Genomic DNA, 8068 nt, shown 5'->3' with positions numbered 1-8068 from the left:
AAACTATATTGGTTCTTTGATCTTTTGTATTTAAGATTGTTAAAGTATCAGTGTACTGTTCAAATAATTAATGCACTTTAAAAAAAAAAGGTTTAACTTAGATCGGTTTTCAGACTGAGTTTTTTCCATGTCTAAAGTTTCTTAAAGAAAGCTCTCTCATTGGTGGTCCAGTCAAGACACAGCAGTGCTTTGGAAAACCTGGCTTTGTACTGCTGCTTTTATTTTGGAAAATGGTGTTCTCTGTCTTGAAGTTTTAACAGATCTCATCTTATAAATTTCATTCCTATATATCAGTTGATTTTTCATATTTTGTAGAAATATTTAATTTGAAGCTTGATATCAGATGAGTAACATTGAGATCAGCTATTTAATGGTCTTGTAAAACAGACAGACTTAGGTTAATTGTACTTTTTAAATTCCCATTGACAAGGATAGAAAAGTTTTGAGTATTTCACTGTAACTTCATTGCTGCAAGTGAGGTGGGACCGTAATTATTTCTTGAGAAGTATATTACCTGTACCATTTCTGTTGCTTTTGTATAACAGATTCTGCATAACTTTTTTTAAACTGATTTATTTGTGAGATGGGGACATATCTGAAAAATACTTGAGGTGGGAGAAGACATTTGAAATAAATACGCTTTAGCAGCAGTGGCTTCAGATACACTTCCTTTTATAATATCTATCAGAGTACAGTGCTGCATCCCAGCAAGCTGGGTTTGTGAGCTTCAGACTTTCCTTGAGTTGTGCACTTTTTTCTTGATATACATAGATCATAAACCACTGTGCCTTCAGATAAGTGGGATTATGTGTACACCTGCAGGAGGTTTTTAGAGTGAAGATTCCAACACCTTGCAACATGATCATGGTGCATTAATCACCTCCAACCTCAGAACTCAAACTTTATGGGTTATATTAACTGTGATTCATTTTGAAGGCTCATGAGCTGGTTGAAGCATGTAGGTTTCTTGCTGTTAGCTTTCCTAATAATGCTCTTCAAGGAAAAATGTTATGTGAATTTCCCATCTTGGCCCTCTCACTATTTGCATTGGATACGAGCCTCTTTTATTTTTTTTTTTTTGTACTCCATAAATGTAGCTTTTATTAATTGTCTGCTTTATTTTTAATTTCAGTCTCACTTTCAGTGGGATCAAAAATCCCTGTAATCCCTGTTGTTCGCTGTTTTGCTAAGCATTATCTTCTCAGATATTCATCTAACATTGGCCACTTTTTTCATCATGTGACAGGACACCAAAGTGCAATTATGCAATTTAAAGGCATTTTCTTTATTGTTCTGTGCTAGCCTGCAATTTTGGCAAATTTTTGTAGTAATCTGTTTTTCTAGTAAAACAGAGAAGTTATGATTGCTGTGTAATCAAAATGGTTTTGAGAGATTATATGAAAGGTAGTTCCTGAATGTTCAGAACAATAATACTTGGTTTTTTTGCTTTGAAAAATGCAGTGACAGAGATAATCATCTGAGATACTTATTTTTTTACATGCAATTTATGATAAGTTTATATATTTACAAGATGTCTCATTGCCCAGCAAAAGCTAATCAGAAAAGAATACTGGTTACCACAGAATGAACAGATAGACTGTCAAATTAAGATCACAAATATTCCTCATGAAGACATCAACAGTTCAGTAGACAGGAAGCTTTCTTACACAGCTTTTCAGTGACTAACTCATGACTTCTGATGGCAAAGTTTGCTATGGTTTGAATCTCACCAAACTTAAAAGGACTAGAAGGAAGACATCAGCACAGATTCAGCAACTGGAGCAAGCAAAAAATTCTGAGAAATAACTGCTGGAAATGAAAGGATCATTATGAGCAAATTTAACCAGCCCCTTCCTTTTACTTTGAGAATTCGACCAAATGGTCATCATCACTGTGGTTGCTACAGAGCCTACTGCTGTTTTTAATGAAGGTCTTTGGAGTAGATGTGCTGATTTTTAGTCCAAGACTAAAACAATCAATACTACAAAGTAGGTAATACTGATTTTTAGCTCTGGTATGCATGAAAAAGGGGAAGTAGCCTTAGTCTGTCACTGTGGCTATTGGTAGACTACCACCTACCATCCTTGTTCACTAGCCCTCTACATTAATTAATTTGCTGAGAGTTTGTAATTGTTTGCTGTGATAACCTGCAAAGCTTTGTTGCTTCTTCAAAGCAGGATTTTCCATAAATTCAATCCATCAGAGCTTTTCCCAGAATAAAATACTGCCAAAGACAAACTCATTAAATGCTTCAGGTTCTCATCCAGCCCTGTTAAGCAACCCGGTGGAAAACCTGCAGTGAAATCAGTTATTCCTCAATATATCTATGACCCAAAGCTATAATTTTAGTTCTGCATACTCTGATGCCTCAGTGTGAACTAGACATTCTGACTAGATATAAAACATCAACTTATGATCTCAGTATAAAGCAATCTAAATAAGGGACATATTTTTCTTTTTTTGTCCTTCCTGTCCTCTCAAAGCCAGCTGCTAATTCAGCTCTGTTCATTTTGAAGTCCAAATTAGTTGCCCATGACACCAAACTGTGTGGTTTGGTTGATACGCCGGAGGGAAGGGATGCCATCCAGAGGGACCTCGACACGCTTGTGAAGTGGGCTGATGCCAATCTCATGAAAGTTAACCATGACAAGTGCAAGGTCCTACACCTGAGTCAGAGCAATCCCAGGCACAGCTACAGGTTGGGCAGAGAAGAGATTCAGAGCAGCCCTGTGGAGAAGGACTTGGGGGTGTTGGTTGATGAGAAAGTGAACATGAGCCAGCAGTGTGCACTCGCAGCCCAGAAAGCCAACTGTATCCTGGGCTGCATCAAAAGGAGCATGACCAGCAGGTCAAAGGAGGTGATCCTGCCCCTCTGTTCTCGTAAGACCTCACTTGGAGTATTGTGTGCAATTCTGGTGTCCTCAACATAAAAAGGACATGGAACTGTTGGGACAAGTCCAGAGGAGGGCCATGAGGATGATCAGGGGACTGGAGCACCTCCCGTATGAAGACAGGCTGAGAAAGTTAGGTCTGTTCAGCCTGGAGAAGAGAAGGCTGCGTGGAGACCTCATAGCAGCCTTCCAGTGTCTGAAGGGGGCCTACAAGGATGCTGGGGATGGACTCTTCATCAGGGACTGTAGTGACAGGACAAGGGGTAATGGGTTAAAACTTAAACAGGGGAAGTTTAGATTGGATATAAGGAAGAAATTGTTTACTGAGAGGGTGGTGAGGCACTGGAATGGGTTGCCCAGGGAGGTTGTGAATGCTCCACCCTTGGGGGTGTTCAAGGCCAGTTTGGATGAGGCCTTGGGTGGCATGGTTTAGTGTGGGGTGTCCCTGCCCATGGCAGGGGGTTTGGAACTAGATGATCTGAAGGTCCTTTCCAACCCTAACTATTCTATGATTCTGTTACCTGTGAGTGAAGTAACTGCTTCACAAGTCTGGTCTTGTTGCTAAAGTGCTGACAGGCAACTTTCCAAGAACACATTGTTTTGGATCTACAGCAGTTGGCACAGCTTCCTTTGTTTGCACAAACTCCAGGCATCAGAAGGGTATTGTCAGTGACGTGATACTTCAAGAGTCTCTGCCAGAGCTAAGAGTTAGACAAATCTGGACAGTATAATCCATTCAATCTCTGGATTATTGCTTGTCTGCAGCAAAGGTGACAGTGAATGTGGTCTGTCCCATCACTCTTTAGTATCTACAGTCCTCATACAAAGATCCACAGCTTCTGAAGGATCAGCAGGAGCTTCCGAAATGTCTTCTCTGGCTGCTGTCCACTGTCTACCTGCTAAAACAAGGTAAAATCTAACATGCTACAAAGCCATATGCAACATTGGAACGAGCAAACTGGAGGACTGAACTCAACTGAGAGGGCATTATGTCACTGTATGACAGCTATAAACTCTTGCCTGTTTGAGGAGGATGGATAAGATCTCCCACAATAGAGCAGAAATAATTTTCTAGCACAATTTAAGCTAGTAAAGTGCTGAAAATTATGGTGTGTATATATATCCTGTTCCAGAAGTTTATTGCCTGTTGATGACTGCTACATTAGTCTGAGTTTATACATTGTGTGTCATACTTGTTTTGCGTGGTTGCAGTGATAGTTTTTACACTGGGATGATTCTCCAGAAGCACCAGTGTTGCTTCAGTTAGGACTCAGGCCTTCTGTACACCAATTGAAGAGAAAGGAAAATAAGCGCAGAATACAACAGCAGCTACTGTACCACAACAGCAGCTACTGTACCACAGCAGCAGGGAAGAACAGAAAGTCTACCCCTTTTTCTACAGTGAAGGGTTTATGTTTTGTTGTATCTGTCTTTAACTCAGCAGAGTTGAAGATACACTCACAGCCATGTAAACAGTTAATTCGGAAACTGTGATGCTACCTCAAATACTTGAGAACTAATTTCACAGGAGCTCATCCTCAACTTGCTGTGCCAAATATTCCTCCCCTCGGAGAGGCAGAATTCAGTCTTGGAGGCAGAATTCAGTCTTGGAGATTCACACAGGCTCAAATAAGCCGTGCACTTCAGCATGCCTGGCAAAACACTAGATGGCAGCCGGAGCTAGGAAAACACCAGAGGGACCAGGTTTCCTTTTACAAGCAAGATTCCCTTTTCTACTCCTCCCTCCCATCCTCCTTCTGCTCTCTATAATTATTGTTGGATACAGCTAAGAGTGTATCTGAGGACTATTCAAAAGAATTATACCACTAATATGTGAGGACTTGGGCTCTGTTTTTGTGACTTGACAAGAAATTTGAAACAGGACTTGTGTCAGCAGCCTTAACATCCCCTCCTTTTCAATGTAAGCGTATCGAGGATTGTGATATCTATCACAAGAAGATGAATCTGAATTCTAAAATATGATAAAAGCCATACAAATTATAAGATTAGACTGTATTTAAGGCTGTAATAATTTCTCCAAGATTTTTGCTGTCATAAATTAGTGCTTGGCTTTTAGAAGCTTTTTTTCAAACCTACCAGATAATCTCCTGGGCAAGTATGCATGAATCTGTATGCAGATACAACAGCTCTTGGACCACAAACCCAGGCTTAAATGAGCAGCTCTTTGTGAGACCAGTGACGTTTCCCTGTTAATGGCCTAGTTTTCTCTCCTTCAACTTTTATCACTTGTGCTTCATTATGAAAACAAATCACATTTTCCTTCCTTAGTTCTCTCATTTATGCCAGCTCTCATCTGCTATGACTTCTCTAAGGTGTGGCAAGACAGATACACTCTCCTTCCTCCAGCTCTCCTCAGTTGCAAATTCTCGTTTGGACAACAGAAAAGCTCCGATTGCTGTTTCTGGCAGTGGTGACCTTGGCTGAGGGCAAATAGCTGCACAAAGTGAGTCCCTGCTGCAGAGATGTGCCAACCTGGGGTGTGTGATCTTGGGGAAGGTAGGAGAGTAGCTGGCCAGAGAAGACCAACAGCAGCAAGTAGCCTCAAAAGGGACATGAGCTGCTAGTCTGGGACCAGCTTATATTAGTACCCAGTTTAAGAAAGTTCATCCTTTTCTCAGCTCCCCAGTGAACAGGCAGGACATCATCTTTATCTATCATTTATCTATCATTTTTATATAGCCATATAGAACACTTCTGCAGAGATTTTAAATTTTCTATAGCTTTTGCAGAATAAAATAAGTTAATTCAGGTCTGTAACTTCATCAGGATGACTTTATTATTAATGGCAGAAACTTCCACGTTACTGGATGTTTGCATTAGCCTCTTGTAGGGAAACTGCTAAAAAATACCTATTATTTTCACCACTCTACTGAAAGCTAAAAATAATAAAACCTTTTTTTTCTGCCTCATTATACTTGAAATTGTGATTACAGACCTGCAGCAAAACACATTTAAAAGGGAGTAATGGTTAATGTTATTAACAATTCCTCTTTCAATATTTATTCAGGTGTAATTAGGAATGTATCAGCTGTGTAAAAGTAAATTGTATCCCACTTCATCTGTGCACCTTGTTCAGCTCACTATGCTGAAATGGAATTCATAATGATAAAATGCTATAGCAGGGGGAGGTTAAAAGCTTTACTTCTGTAGGCACTTACATCTTAATAGCAGTTTCCACTGGAAGGAAGTGCAAGCACAGACATAATGATTTCCATCAAAAGCCATTTGTGTTTCTGACGCTGAAAACTACTGCTATTCAGTCAGCCAAATAATTTAGAAAGAAAATGTTTTCCACTTGTGTGTGCTGCTGTTCGTTTAATTTCTCCTATCTTTTATTTAAATATAATGGAAAATGAATGACTAATAGACTATCAGATGTATTTCTTTCTGCCCCTTGTGTACCTGCCAACTACTAAGCCTATGACTTGACATTTTAGGAAATGCCAGCCCAAGTATATACTCAGTTTTGTTCCTGCAGTTCAGCAGTCTCTGTTACTAGTACTTATTTCTTCTTCTTCCTGATCTTTTTATTGCAATCTTCAGTGCATCTCAAGTGAAGTCATGTGGATTATGTCTCCTTGGAAGTTGATCTCATGGTTTTCCCATGCGATAAACATGGAGAACTAGGAACTCCTCAGAACAGCACAGTCTTCAGCTGAAAGATCTTAAAATTAATCATCAGGCAAAGCTGAGGCATGACAATGCGTCTTGAATCCTATTCTCACTAGAAATCTAAAACCAGACCTCAAAACAGGATGTAGTGGAAAATTGAAGTTGCCAGTGAAATGAAATTCGCTGGGAGTTGATAATATAAATCACATCTGTCTCAGGAAGTTCTTGCGCTGAAAGTAGGTGACAGCTAGGAGTGCACAGGGTGGGATGCTTTTTGTGGTTCTCTTGTGGTTCTGAAGCAGAAACAGTCTGTTCTCATGGTCAGACAAAGGCACCTACCTTGTGCAGGAGGAGAGCACTCTTACAGCTCACAGGAATACACACCTCATTCCTTCCCTGCTGAGGAGACTCAGACTCCATTCTTGGAGAGTCTCCTTACTACTAAAGAAAAATTTGAGGTTCATTTGACTGGAGAACAAGCAAGAAAGACTTTAGGGGTGTAATTTGCTGGGTAGGCTGTACACCCAAGTATGAACTGGATAATCCTTCGTTCCAGTTCCTGGTCCAAGAACCGCTATGTGTCTTAAACAAAAGAATTACAGACAAAATGTACAAACAATAGGAAGGAAAGAGAGAAATCACAGCCTCCTTCTGTCTCTCAAGTAGGTGCACTCTTCTCTGGAGTGCTGATTTGTTTAGTCTAGGAGATCCTCCTCTCTTCCCCTTCAGAGTGACACAACTTTAAGAAGTAAAAAAAAAAAAAAAAAAAAAGAAAAGACCATAAAAGTACATCCTGGTCTTTAACCTTCAAAAGAAGGTGGTGGCCACAATTGTGTTTTCTGTAGAGTCTGGTCCTGGTGCCACCAGCCAAATATGCTGGCAGAAATTCTGGACTGAGTTCCTTAAGAGGCTGTCTGATTTTTGGTCTCAGGTAGGTAAAACATATGTCCGGTTAGGGTGCCCAGGATGTTCAGCACTGGCAGTACTAATCCATTCTGGGCATTTGCAGAGTTGTACCCTCTGGGCACCTGGGGAATTTTCAAGACAAATCATGCACTAATAAGGAAAATTAAGTGCCTCCAATAGGAACTACATCTGTGGGCTAATGTGGATAACTGCACACCTACACTTCACTGTGCTGCAGATGCTCCAGCATCTTCTCTGTCCATGGCCATCGTGCTTGTGAGTGTCCCGTACCAGTGGGGAGCTCCAATCCCTGAGTTTGGAAAGGACACAGCCCAACTGCACTCAGACACTACCTCCTTAGTGTCACACTGTCATCTTCACTCCTAGGAAACAGATGCTAGAGGAAAAGTCAGTTATTATATTGTTCCTGAAAACTGGAAGCCATAACAGTCTTTTTTCCTTCCACTTACAGGGGAAAGAAAATACAATATACAGAACAACTATATACCATACAAAAGCTGATATTTCCCAGTCACTGGCATGCAAGTAATGCAAGATACAGACTTGTTATAGAGGGTTCAGTATAACCCTGGCAATTGTGTGGAGATGTTTGAGGGGTTTTTTTCTTCCTCTTTCTC

Source organism: Psittacula echo (assembly GCF_963264785.1).
Source record: "Psittacula echo genome assembly, chromosome: 2".
NCBI classification, from domain to species: Eukaryota; Metazoa; Chordata; class Aves; order Psittaciformes; family Psittacidae; genus Psittacula; species Psittacula echo.
The sequence above is the reverse complement of the archived record's forward strand: the minus strand, read 5'-3'. Positions refer to the sequence as shown.